The 10,725-nt window shown below is 53.2% G+C and overlaps 1 protein-coding gene and 1 long non-coding RNA gene across 2 annotated transcripts in view; one reads left to right on the top strand and one right to left on the bottom strand.

Moving 5' to 3' along the window:
• Positions 1–10,725, bottom strand: part of Dusp1 (dual specificity phosphatase 1) — a 24,790-nt gene that overhangs the window by 7,250 nt on the left and 6,815 nt on the right. The gene's annotated exons all lie outside the window — the stretch shown is intronic.
• The window catches only part of LOC125620398, a 15,965-nt gene that overhangs the window by 2,438 nt on the left and 2,802 nt on the right, over positions 1–10,725 (top strand). Inside the window, exon 2 of the long non-coding RNA XR_007352031.1 lies at positions 418–3,773. This is a non-coding gene — a long non-coding RNA (uncharacterized LOC125620398). The remainder of the gene's footprint in view (positions 1–417; positions 3,774–10,725) is intronic.

Genomic DNA, 10,725 nt, shown 5'->3' with positions numbered 1-10,725 from the left:
CTGGGGGGGGGGGGGCACTCCCATGAATGGCGATTAGAAAGCGGACCTGGCCACCGTCTGCCTGGTGCCTGTGGGCAGGCAGCTCGTCAGTTCTGAGCCTCAGCTTCCCCCTCTGTAAACTGGGAATGATGCCCACGCAGGACAAAGACAAACTGGGAGGACAGGGCCGGGGTGGACCACACCTGGGTCTGCTCACAGGAGAGGGGACAATGCCCCAGCCACGCGCGCTCTCTCAGAGTCCGCAGCCCCTTCACCATGTGGTGGTCATCAAGCTCAGGGACCTCTTGGGGCTCCCTGTGTCCCACCCCATCCACAGCCCCACGGGGTCCTCCCTTGGCTGGCTGTCCCTCTCAGCTCCCACTCCTGGCTGACGCTGGTGGGTTGGTTTCCTCGAATGTTCTCCTTCTTTCCCACCAGGGCCCTTGCTCGCTCTGCCCACCTCGTCCAGCCAGTATGCCATCGGGTCTTCCACCACCCAAGACGTGAGGCCAGAACTGCTGTCAGGGAGACTCCCCTGTGTCTTCCACATCTTCCTCCCGGGCCTGGAGGACCTCCTCCTGATGTCTGATTGGATGAAAGGGTGAAAGTCACTCACTTGACAGCGGGACTGTCTTCTCCCCTCCAAGTCCCCCACCTGTTGCCTTTGGTGGCACACAGTAGTTCCACAATATGTGAAAAGGTAGAATTTTTTGAGAAAAAGGAAAAGGAAGGTTTATTACTTTGCTAGCAAAAGAGAAACACAGGGGACTCCTGTCCCAGAGGCTATGATTCTGCCCATCAGCAGCAACAGGGGGCTTTTAAAGAGGTGATTCAAAGGCTGCATTTCCCTTGTTCTCTGTCTGGAGTTGAATTCACTTGTTAATTGGGGAGATGGTCATTTCTGAGGCCCTCTGGTACCATCCCCCAGTCTGGACTCCTTCCTTCCTATGGTGGGTGTGTCCTCAGGACGGATAACTCTGCCTGGGATGGGGAGAGAGGTAATCCTATTTCCCCTGAGATTAGGAAGGGAAGAAACATGTCCATTTTAAAAATCAATTGCAGTGGCCGAGCAGCAAGGGCTACATCTCAAGCATAAAGTGGACACTGCTGCATTGCCCCACGGTCCGGTCTACCTTCCATGTCTGTGGAAAAACGGGCGACGACATCTCCAAGCTGCTTCCTGCCGAAAGGGAGCAAAGTTGGGGGAAGTGACCCAAAGTCCTTGTGGGGCATGGACAGGGAAGGGCATTCAGCATCAGAGCAGTCCAGGGGTCCAGTATAAAATGGCGGGTAACTGGACAAGGCGTGCACAGGGCAGGCACCATGCACATGGCCAAGGGTGGCGCGACTTTACTGGGTTGAGCTTCCTTTATCTCGATGGACCACAATGCAGCAACCTGCTCTGTTCAGGGAGAGGGTCGGATTTTTTAAATGTTGAAAAATAGCAGAAAAAAAAAGGGCTGGAACTCATGCCTATTGAGCCTTTCCTCATGCCGGGCCCTAGAAGGTGGCCTTTCATGAGCTTGTGGGAGACCCTGAGGGGGGCTGATGGACCTCAAATTTTAGGAAGGAAATAGGCCCGAGGGGTGACCTGCCCAAGGTCACACAGCTGGTAACCATTAGACACAGATCCAAACTCTGTCTGGCTCAAGAGATGGGCCCAGGCATCCAGCCATGTCCCCCTGCTGTGTTGAGGCCTCAGTCCTTCCAGCTGAGGCCAGGCACCCACTGGCCAGAGCCTTAGCCTCCCAGCTGGCTCTGCACTCTCCTCCCTGAGTAGGGAGGGCAGTGCCTGGAACCAGCCTGGGGCCTCCTAGGACCCCAGCTGGAGCCTTAGGGTCCCTGCACCTTTCCACAGCCATTCAGTGTGTAGCCCCAGGCAGGCTGACTGAGCGCCACCCAGGCCTACCCTGAGTGGCTGGCAAAGGCTGACCTCACCCTCCACACCCAAGCATTAGGACAGAGCCAGCTGCTATTGTGCAATCCCTGCAAACCATCTCCACAGTCAGGGCTGGGAGCCTGCCGAGCTGACAAAGCTCATCCAGCTCCCTTATGTAAAAGACAAGGACTCAGAGAGGTTAAGCAACTCTTCCCAAGTCACACAGTGTTCAGAACATTGGAACTAGTCAGTGTGGGTGCGTCGTGTTTTTCAAAACCTTCAACACTGTTTATCTCTGGAGGGTGGAGTTACTTTCCTTTTCTTCCTTGTAAATCTCAAATGTGTAATTTTGGTAACCAAGAGGAAAAGGAAAAAATGTTAAAAGGCAAACATATTTAGGGCAGCAGCGTTCTTCAAACCGAGCTTGTTGGACTGTGGGGTTGGAACACAGCTTGCCCACTTCCCAGCTGTGTGTGGCCGGGCATGCGGCTTCTATGACACTGCCTGGTTGATAAAATGAGAATAAGGAACGCGTGTCTCTTGCCGGGCCGATATGAAGAGCCCGGAGACAGGATCAGCAGCCCCCAGCCCATTGTGCCAAGGCAGCCCCTGCCTCTGCACAGCTCACAAGGGTAGTTTTCACATTTTAAATGACGGGGGCAAAAACAATAGAAAGAAGCCTCGTATTTTGTGACAAGTGAAAGTCACAGGAAATTCAACTGTGGGTGCTTATAAATAAAGTTTTATCGGCACGTAGGCCCACGCATTGTGACAGAGACTGTGGTTCACAAAGCATTAGGTACTCACTCTGCCGCTTTAAGGCAGAGTTTGCTCACCCCTGACCTGTGCTGAGGCCCACAGCTGGCTGGAAAGGGGTTTGGTGGCATCAGGAAGGGCCAGCCTTGTGCCTGTAGCCACTCGGGGCTTGTGAGGCCCTGTTTAAGGCAGTCACTGCTTCTGCTGTGTTTCCTTGTATGGAAGGCACGCTGTTCCCAGGCGGGAATGTGACTTAGGAGTGGGGACACGTCACCCCTCTGTGACACGGCAAGCCATGGCACTTTTCTTTCTTGGTGGTGTGTGGGCTGGTAAAGACCCCTTAGAGCCAATGACACCCCGGGTCCCACAAACCCAGCAAGGTAGCCAGGCCCAGGGTGGGAAAGTCACCTGGCCAATGACACTCCGCGGGGATCAGGCCCCTTTGCACCCAGCACCCAGGTAGAACATGGGGGGGCCAGGGAAGGGCCCCGGACAGGCTGACGCAGAACAGGGGCTCTGGGCAGCGGGCCTCTGTCACCTGCCGCCTCCCTCCTGTCTCCTGGGGCCTCAGTCCCCCTCCCTCCCCTAAACTGGGAGCAGTGACAGCCCTGAAGTCCCTGCTGAGGGTCCATGTGTGTGGAAATAGCCACCCTAGGGTTCCCCGCGGGGACCAGGCCCCGTGATGACTGTGTCCCTCCCCCTGGCCAGGGAGCAGGGACATGTGTTCTGCCTCTTGGTCCCCAGCACAGAACTCAGAGCAAGGTTGGCTGGACACACACAGGGGGACAGCACAGGAGCTGGAGGCCCGACCTGCAGCAGGGCCTGATGACTCAGGCTGCTGCCCTGGACGGAGGACGCGCCTGCCCACCATGGCCGGCCACACCCCTGCTGCTGGCTGGGGGCCGACGCCTGGCCCAGAAGTGACAGCCTCTGAGGGCTCTTTCTTTTCCTTTTTTTTTTTTTTTTAACAGAGTAAGAATTGAGATATAATTTCCTTTTCATAATTAGAAAGCGCTCAGTAATTAACGCTGGCGGGGGCAGATGAGGTCATACTTTATTCCACCTCTTCCCTGGGGAAGCAGGAGGCGGCGCTCTGGGCAGTGTGCTCGGGATCATGGGTGAGGACTCCAAACTGGGAAGGCCAACCTTGCCTTTTTGGGTAAGTTATTTGGGGGCCGTTCCTGGGAATAGTGATGACTGTTGCTATGAACCTGGCTCTTGACCAAATGCTCCTCCTGTGACGGTGACACACACTCTGTGAGGTAGGGGCCCTCCCCACCCCCTTGAGAAGACAAGGGGGCACTGAGGCCCAGAGAGGTTCAGTAGCTTGTCCAAAGGCACACAGCGAATGCTCTGTCCCTGCCCGCTAAGTCCTTGTCCTTATCTCACCATGGCACAGGCAGGCGTGACACGAGGGAGGGGCGTCTGCCATCTCACTATTTCTTGTGGTGATAACTTGTAGGAGGCTGTTTCTAGGTTCTAAGGGAAAGGGGGAAGGAAATATCCCCCGAACTCGGGCCTTCTGCCTGGCCCCCCTGACCCACTGAGCCACAGTGGACAAGTGACTCATGCGCTGGCCTTGGCCTCAGTGGGTTTGGCCACCCATGGAGAGTGAGGTCACACCTCCAGTGCCCTGATGTGTTCACAGCCTCCTTCTTCCAACTGCAAAGCAGGCGGGCAACAGGCCTGGTGACCTGAGGTCAGGGACAGGAGAGCGCAGTGTGCTGGGGTGTCCTCGAGCTGAGGCGAGGCTCACTTCTGGCCTAAGAGGCCTCCAGGGGCCTGCAGTAGTCGGCCAGGGCTGCCGTAGCAGAGCACTGCGTTCAGGGTGGTCCAGCTACGGAGACTCGGGGACCTGGGGGCTGAAGCCTGAGATCAGGAGGACGGCGGGCTTGGCTCCTTCCTCGGGTTCCAGGGACAATCTGATGCCTGCTTGTCACAAGGCTTCTGGTGGCTTGCTGGCCGTCTCTAGCCTTCCTTGGCAGCTTGCAGGCATGCCACCCCACCTCTGCCTTCATCTTTTTTTTTATTTTGGGAGGATACCAGGGATTGAACCAAGAGATGTTTACCCACTGAGCCACCTCCCCAGCCCTATTTTGTATTTTATTTAGAGACAGGGTCTCACTGAGTTGCTTAACGCCTCAGCTTTGCTGAGGCTGGATTTGAACTCGCAATCCTCCTGCCTCAGCCTCCTGAGCTCTGGGATTTATTTTGAGACAGTGTCTTGCTTAGTTGCTGAGGACAGCCTTCAATTTTCAATCCTCCTGCTTCAGCCTCTTGACTCACTGGGATGACAGGCATGCACCACCACACCTGGAAATAGCAACCTTAGGATTGCTATTTCTTCACGCATGTCTGTCTGTCTGAACTACCTCTCCCCCAGAGGACACCAGTTACTGGGATTAGGACCACCCTAATGCGCTCATTGTGATTTGATTACCTCTGTAAAGACCATATTTCTAAATGAGATCAGGTTCTGAGGTAGGACTGAGGTATAGCTTGGGTTAGGACTTGAGTGTATCTTTTGGGGGACACAATCCAACCTATTGTAGGACCCATTCCTCAGAGACCCCGTATATACGCACAGCGGAGCTGTGTGCCTCCCCTGTCCTGGAAGACTCCGTGCCCTGAGGCCTGCCCTCAGATGTCCCTTTGGCCCAGGTCAGTAGACTGCCTAGCACAGTCCTTGAGAAAAGAATGAAGGTGGGCTGTTTGGTTTGGTTTCTTTCCCTGGAATTTAACAAGTTGATTATGAAGTTGATATTAAATAACAGACAATCAAAAATAGCCAGGAATATTAAAGAAGGGCTGTCACAGCCTCCTGTCGGCCACCAGGCAGGAATGCACACCTCGAGCCTGTTGGGAAAGTGGACGTGGAAGGCAGAACAGGGGGCACAGGGGAGGTCCAGAGGAGCACCCAAGGACACAGGGGGAATGTCCACGTCTGGAGTGGCCGGAGCAGGGTCGTCGCTAAGCCACGAGGGGACCAGTGGATGACCATTTGGGAAAGCAGTAAAAGTGCATCCAGACCTCCCACCAAAAACCCAGAGAGACCCCAAGCGCTCCAGAGATGGGGTTTTCAAATGGAATCTTACAACTTCTACAAGAAAACGTGAGGGGATTCCTGTATAAACCAGGAGCAAGAAAGTTTTGAGTCTGTCTAGGACTCCAAGTCCAGAAACGATCCAGTAAAAGCTTTGTAAGTTCAGCTGCATAATAATAAAGCCCATTTTTTAAGCCAGCTTTTCATGCCTACAAGCTCCGTAAGACAAATGGGAGAAGACGTTTGTAACTTGTGATTTGTACAGAAATATTCACAATTTGTAACTAACTCCTTAATCTCATCAGGAATTAAGGCGTTCTTAAAAGCAGAGGTGAAGAAGCCAAAAATATGATTTCAAAATGGACCAAAGCCATGAGCAGATACTCAAGGGAAAATGTGCACGATCCCTTTGACCATGTAAAAAGCTGTTCCATCTCAGTGGTACTAAGAGAGACTTACACAACCACAGCAGAGACAGCTTGCCCTCATCAGATTGGCAAAACATCTGAAGCCAGACAGTGTCCTCTGTGGGATCAGACAGCCTGAGTGGGGACAGGTGGTCTTTTAGCATCACCGACCCTGGTGGCTGCTGGGGACAGTACCTTGCTCTCAAGAGCTGCACGCTGGGGTGTCCAGCAATGAGGGCATGTTGACGGCTATTTGCTGTTGGATGGTTTGCGGGGGAAAACACAGCCATCAGGAAATAAATGAAATACAGCAAGATATCACGTGTGGCCATGTGGGTGGAGTCGGAGGACGGAGCCACGTGAAGTAAGCCAGGCGCAGAAAGGGAATCACACACTCGTGTGTGGAATCTCGTAGGACCAGGAAGTGGAATGGGGTGGTCAGAGCCAGGAGTGGGGAGAACAGGGAGACCTGGGTCAAAGGGCACCAAGTTCCTGGTGTGCAGGATGAGGGGGTCTAATGACACCATAGTGACCACACACACTTCAAGTTTCCTAAGAAAGTCGGTCTTCAGTGTTCTCATCACACACACAAAAAAAAAGATGACCTTGTGAGGCCATGGATCTGCCAGCTCGACTGTGGAGACCGCTTCTCCTGGGTCAGAACACCCCGTTGCACAACGTGGATAGGTACCATTTCTATTCAGTATATCTCAGTAAAGCTGCGGGGAAGCAGGGTGTGCATGGATGGGATTCTTTCAGTCTTTCCTATGTCTGAAGTTTTTCGTAGTGAAATGGGGAGTCCAGCTGCATGGCCTCACGGGGTCCCAGGGTGATGTGGAAGCTGTTGGGGAGACAGTGGTCATGGTCAGCATGACCCAGTGCTTACTGTAGGTGCCGGCTCTCTTTCCACTGCCAAGTCTTTAGTCTTCAGACGGCCCCCACGATTGATTGACCCATGGTCCCCATTTACAGATGAGGAAACCGAGGTCCCAGCAATCCAGTAACTAATGTACCAAGCCCAATGCTCTGGAGAGCCGTCCTGCTCTCCTGGGCTGTTTTAATCTGAAGTGTGAAAACAGCCCTGGACGTCACTAACAGAGTATAGACCTGGGAATCTGCTGTCCTATCTTTTGGTTAAGAAAGTAATGGAGCAAGCGGAGCAGGCGTGCCCAGTGGTGAAGCAGACCCACTTAGCAATGCAAGGCCCAGCGTTCAATCCCCAGCTCCTCCTCCGACCCCCAGAAAGTAATGAACTGCACTAAGTTTTCTTGATAAACCACTCAGAGGGGTGATGGAGGTCTTCATGATGCATCTTGTTAGCACCAGCCATTACAAGCCTGAATGCTTGGTTCCTGTGACGTGGACTCTGTGACTTCAGAGTGTAAAGCAAGCATGTCCTGGAGGGACGGCTACAGCACCAGCCCACACCCAAAGGCAAGGCAGGCCCTAGGCATGCAGAGAAAGCCCAGCTCAGCCTCTGCTGTGTCTCTGCCCCACCCTCGTGGCACAGACGGCTTGGATGCCATGTGGGGGGCAGGCTCCCCACACACCAAGCAAGCAGTTCTGCAGTGGACGCCTGCCTGGAGGCAGTGTCAGGTCCCCAGCCTGCCCCCACCAGCCCCATCCACACACTTCAGACACCAGTTGCAAGCCCAGGTGTGCTTTTGACTGACCTGTACACATCGGGCTTCTCATGGTCTTCTTTGGGCTCCCAGAACCCTGGGAACCCTGTACAGCTGCCAGTTGATTGTGAAGGATGTTGCAAAGGATTCAGGAGAAGGGACGCACAGGGCTGGGCATGGGAGGGTCACAGGGCCTCTGAGCCCTCTCCAGGAGCTCCACCCTCCAGAAATCTCCAGCTCTCAAATGCTATTGTGCGTTGGCACGATTGACCCATGGCCAAGTCCAAATGTGACTGTGGAAAAAGGCTTGATCCAGTGCCAGTCATCGGCTGGGGGCCCAGCAGGGCTGTCTGTGCAGTGTTCCTGACCTCCCTGGGCAGCATTCCTTCCCCCTGGGCATGGGGCAGGACCCCTTCCAAAATGGGGGTCTTAGCGATGCCATCAAACAAGATCATGCCTTGAATAGCCAGCTCCAAGACAGCAAGGTGTGGAAAGATGAGTTTCCATGGCCCACCTAGGGAAGAGAAGCCGGAGTTTCTGTGGGCTGCCTGGAGGAGGAAGATGAGAGCCAGGAACTGTGGACAAAACCTAAAACACAAATATCATCGTAATGTCACCTGCGGCTTTCTGTAAGTTGAGGCATTTTAATAAAAGAGAACAGGACATAACAACTGAAGGTGAAATTCAACCACTCCCAAGGCGAATTTAACAGTGTAGAGTGTTATTTAAGTTATATTAAAAAGTTAAAATGCAAAATGGTTCACAGCTTAAAGGGAACTAGTGTGGCCCTGCCCCTGAGCCCAGTTCAAATCCTAACTCCGCCAGTGACCTCGAAGGACGACCTCAGGAGCCTCACAGAGCCTGCTCATCTCCACAGGGAAACGGAATGCACTGTCCTTCCAGGGCTCTCTGGAAGGCAAAGCAATTGACTTGCTTGAGTTCACAGAACCGTCGGGGCACCAGAATGCCGCAGTCTGGCTGGGCACAAAATCACGAGCCACCACACAGCTTGTAGATTCAAACAGCAACTCTTTATTCCCAAACTCACACCAGCCGTCTACAATCACGTTCTGGGGAAATCCACGTTCTCTGCCCAAATCCACGTTCTCTCCCAAATTCCCCTTCACTGGGCTTCTGTCTCCCAAAATATACTGTCTGAATCCCATGAGAACTCAAGGGGAACTCAGGCAGCAGGATACGCCCTATTCCCAGCAGGAATAATCTTAAACCTTAAACCTGGAACCTAAACTAGGAACGCCCTAAACCCGATTATGTTAAACCAGGAACACCCTAATCCGCCCTGGTCCTTGAGCAAGGTCAACTACATTCAATGTCACTGCAAAATGTCAGCAACATGGGGTACGCTGGCAAGGAAATTGTCATACCTACTTGGCTAATGGCTCCCAGCACCAGAACTCACTCCACCAGAGCCTGGACAACAGCTCTGTGTGTGACAGCCAGGAACTGGTAAGGACCTAACTGTCCGTCAGCCATGCCAGGCAAAGTGTGGCCCATCAGATACCAGAACACCATCCAGCAGGGAAAGTGAGCGAGCCCCTGGCACTCGCCACCATTCAGAGGAACCTCAGAGTCTTCATGAGAGACAGAGGCCAGACCCAAGGGCTCACCGTCACACGCTCCCACCTGCAGGAGAGCCCCAGAAAAGGCCGACTTGGACGGTAAGAGACCGGTGGTTGCCCTGAGCTGGGGTGGGAAAGCCCGACTATATACTGGTTACTGTGAATCTGACTATCAGAAGTGGACCTCAATAAAGCCAGGGTTTTTTTTTTTTTTTTTTTTTTGAATTTTTTAATATTTATTGTTTAGTTTTCGGCAGACACAACATCTTTGTTTGTATGTGGTGCTGAGGATCGAACCCGGGCCGCACGCATGCCAGGCGAGCGCGCTACCGCTTGAGCCACATCTCCAGCCATAAAGCCAGTTTTGAAAGAAAGATTCAGTTCAAGATTCAATTTTTTATGGCACAGAGTCTCTATCCTGTCCATGAATGATGAATATCTGAGAACATTCATGGTATTAATGGCACTCAATCTAGGAGACTGATTTATTTATTTTTTATATCTCAATCATGGCTATTCATTTTAAAAGAGAGTCAAATAATTGTGGTCAAAATTATTTGCTTGGTGTCAGCGTGTTCATGCAAGATTCAGTGTGCAGACTTGGGGCTGTAAGCCCCTGTTTAGGATCTCCTCCTGCTGGAGTGGCATCTTCTGGGGCCTCCCTTTGTTGTTGGTCTTGGTATAGTTTCCTGTGATCGTGTACAGGGAGCTGATTGGACAGTTGCTTCTGTCAATTCTAGACGGGGCCCAGGACTCAGGCCAAGCACCCATCTAATGTTTTTGAGGCTGACAGGTTCTTCCTAAGGAGGTAGCTGGATTCAGGGATGAGGACCCATAGCTGGGAGGTGATGTGGGTGGAAGAGCAAACCAGAGCTCAATCAAAAACAAAGCCACCAGGCTCTTTCTGGCAAAGGCTCCTGAGATTGTCCTTCCCTTTCCCCAGGGGGTCATGGGGTGGGGCACAATTCAAGGTTCTGTTTGGGATTCAGGTGACACCTGAGCCAGGAGGCTGTGACTGGAGTTGGGAGCCGTCTGCATGGAGCCTGAATGGCCCTGACACCATGGCACAGCACGCAGGCCAGCCAGGTGACTAGGGGCTCCCCGCTGCCTCTCGTCACCTTCAGAATCCCAGAGCAAAGTCCAGCCCGGGAGGCTTGGCCAAGGCTGGCCCAGCTAAGGAAAGCCAGGGGCCCCCAGGACACAGGGCGCTGCATCTTCTCGCCTCCGTGGGGTCCTAAGATCACGTGAGAGTAAGCCAGAAATATCATCGCCACAGCACAGGACGTTTAATATAATGAGGTGGCATCCTGTGCATAAAGGAATGACCGGAGCTGATGAGCTCCTCCTGAAAAAGCCCCGCAGGGTGGGAAATAGGAGGCCAGGATGTAGGAACCGGAACCTTCACTGGAGAACCTGATGAAGCTGATGATGACAAAAGCATGCTCTGGGGGAAAGGGGG

This window comes from Marmota marmota, unplaced genomic scaffold (assembly GCF_001458135.2).
Source record: "Marmota marmota marmota unplaced genomic scaffold, marMar, whole genome shotgun sequence".
NCBI classification, from domain to species: domain Eukaryota; kingdom Metazoa; phylum Chordata; class Mammalia; order Rodentia; family Sciuridae; genus Marmota; species Marmota marmota.
This window is presented reverse-complemented; position numbering and strand designations above follow the sequence as displayed.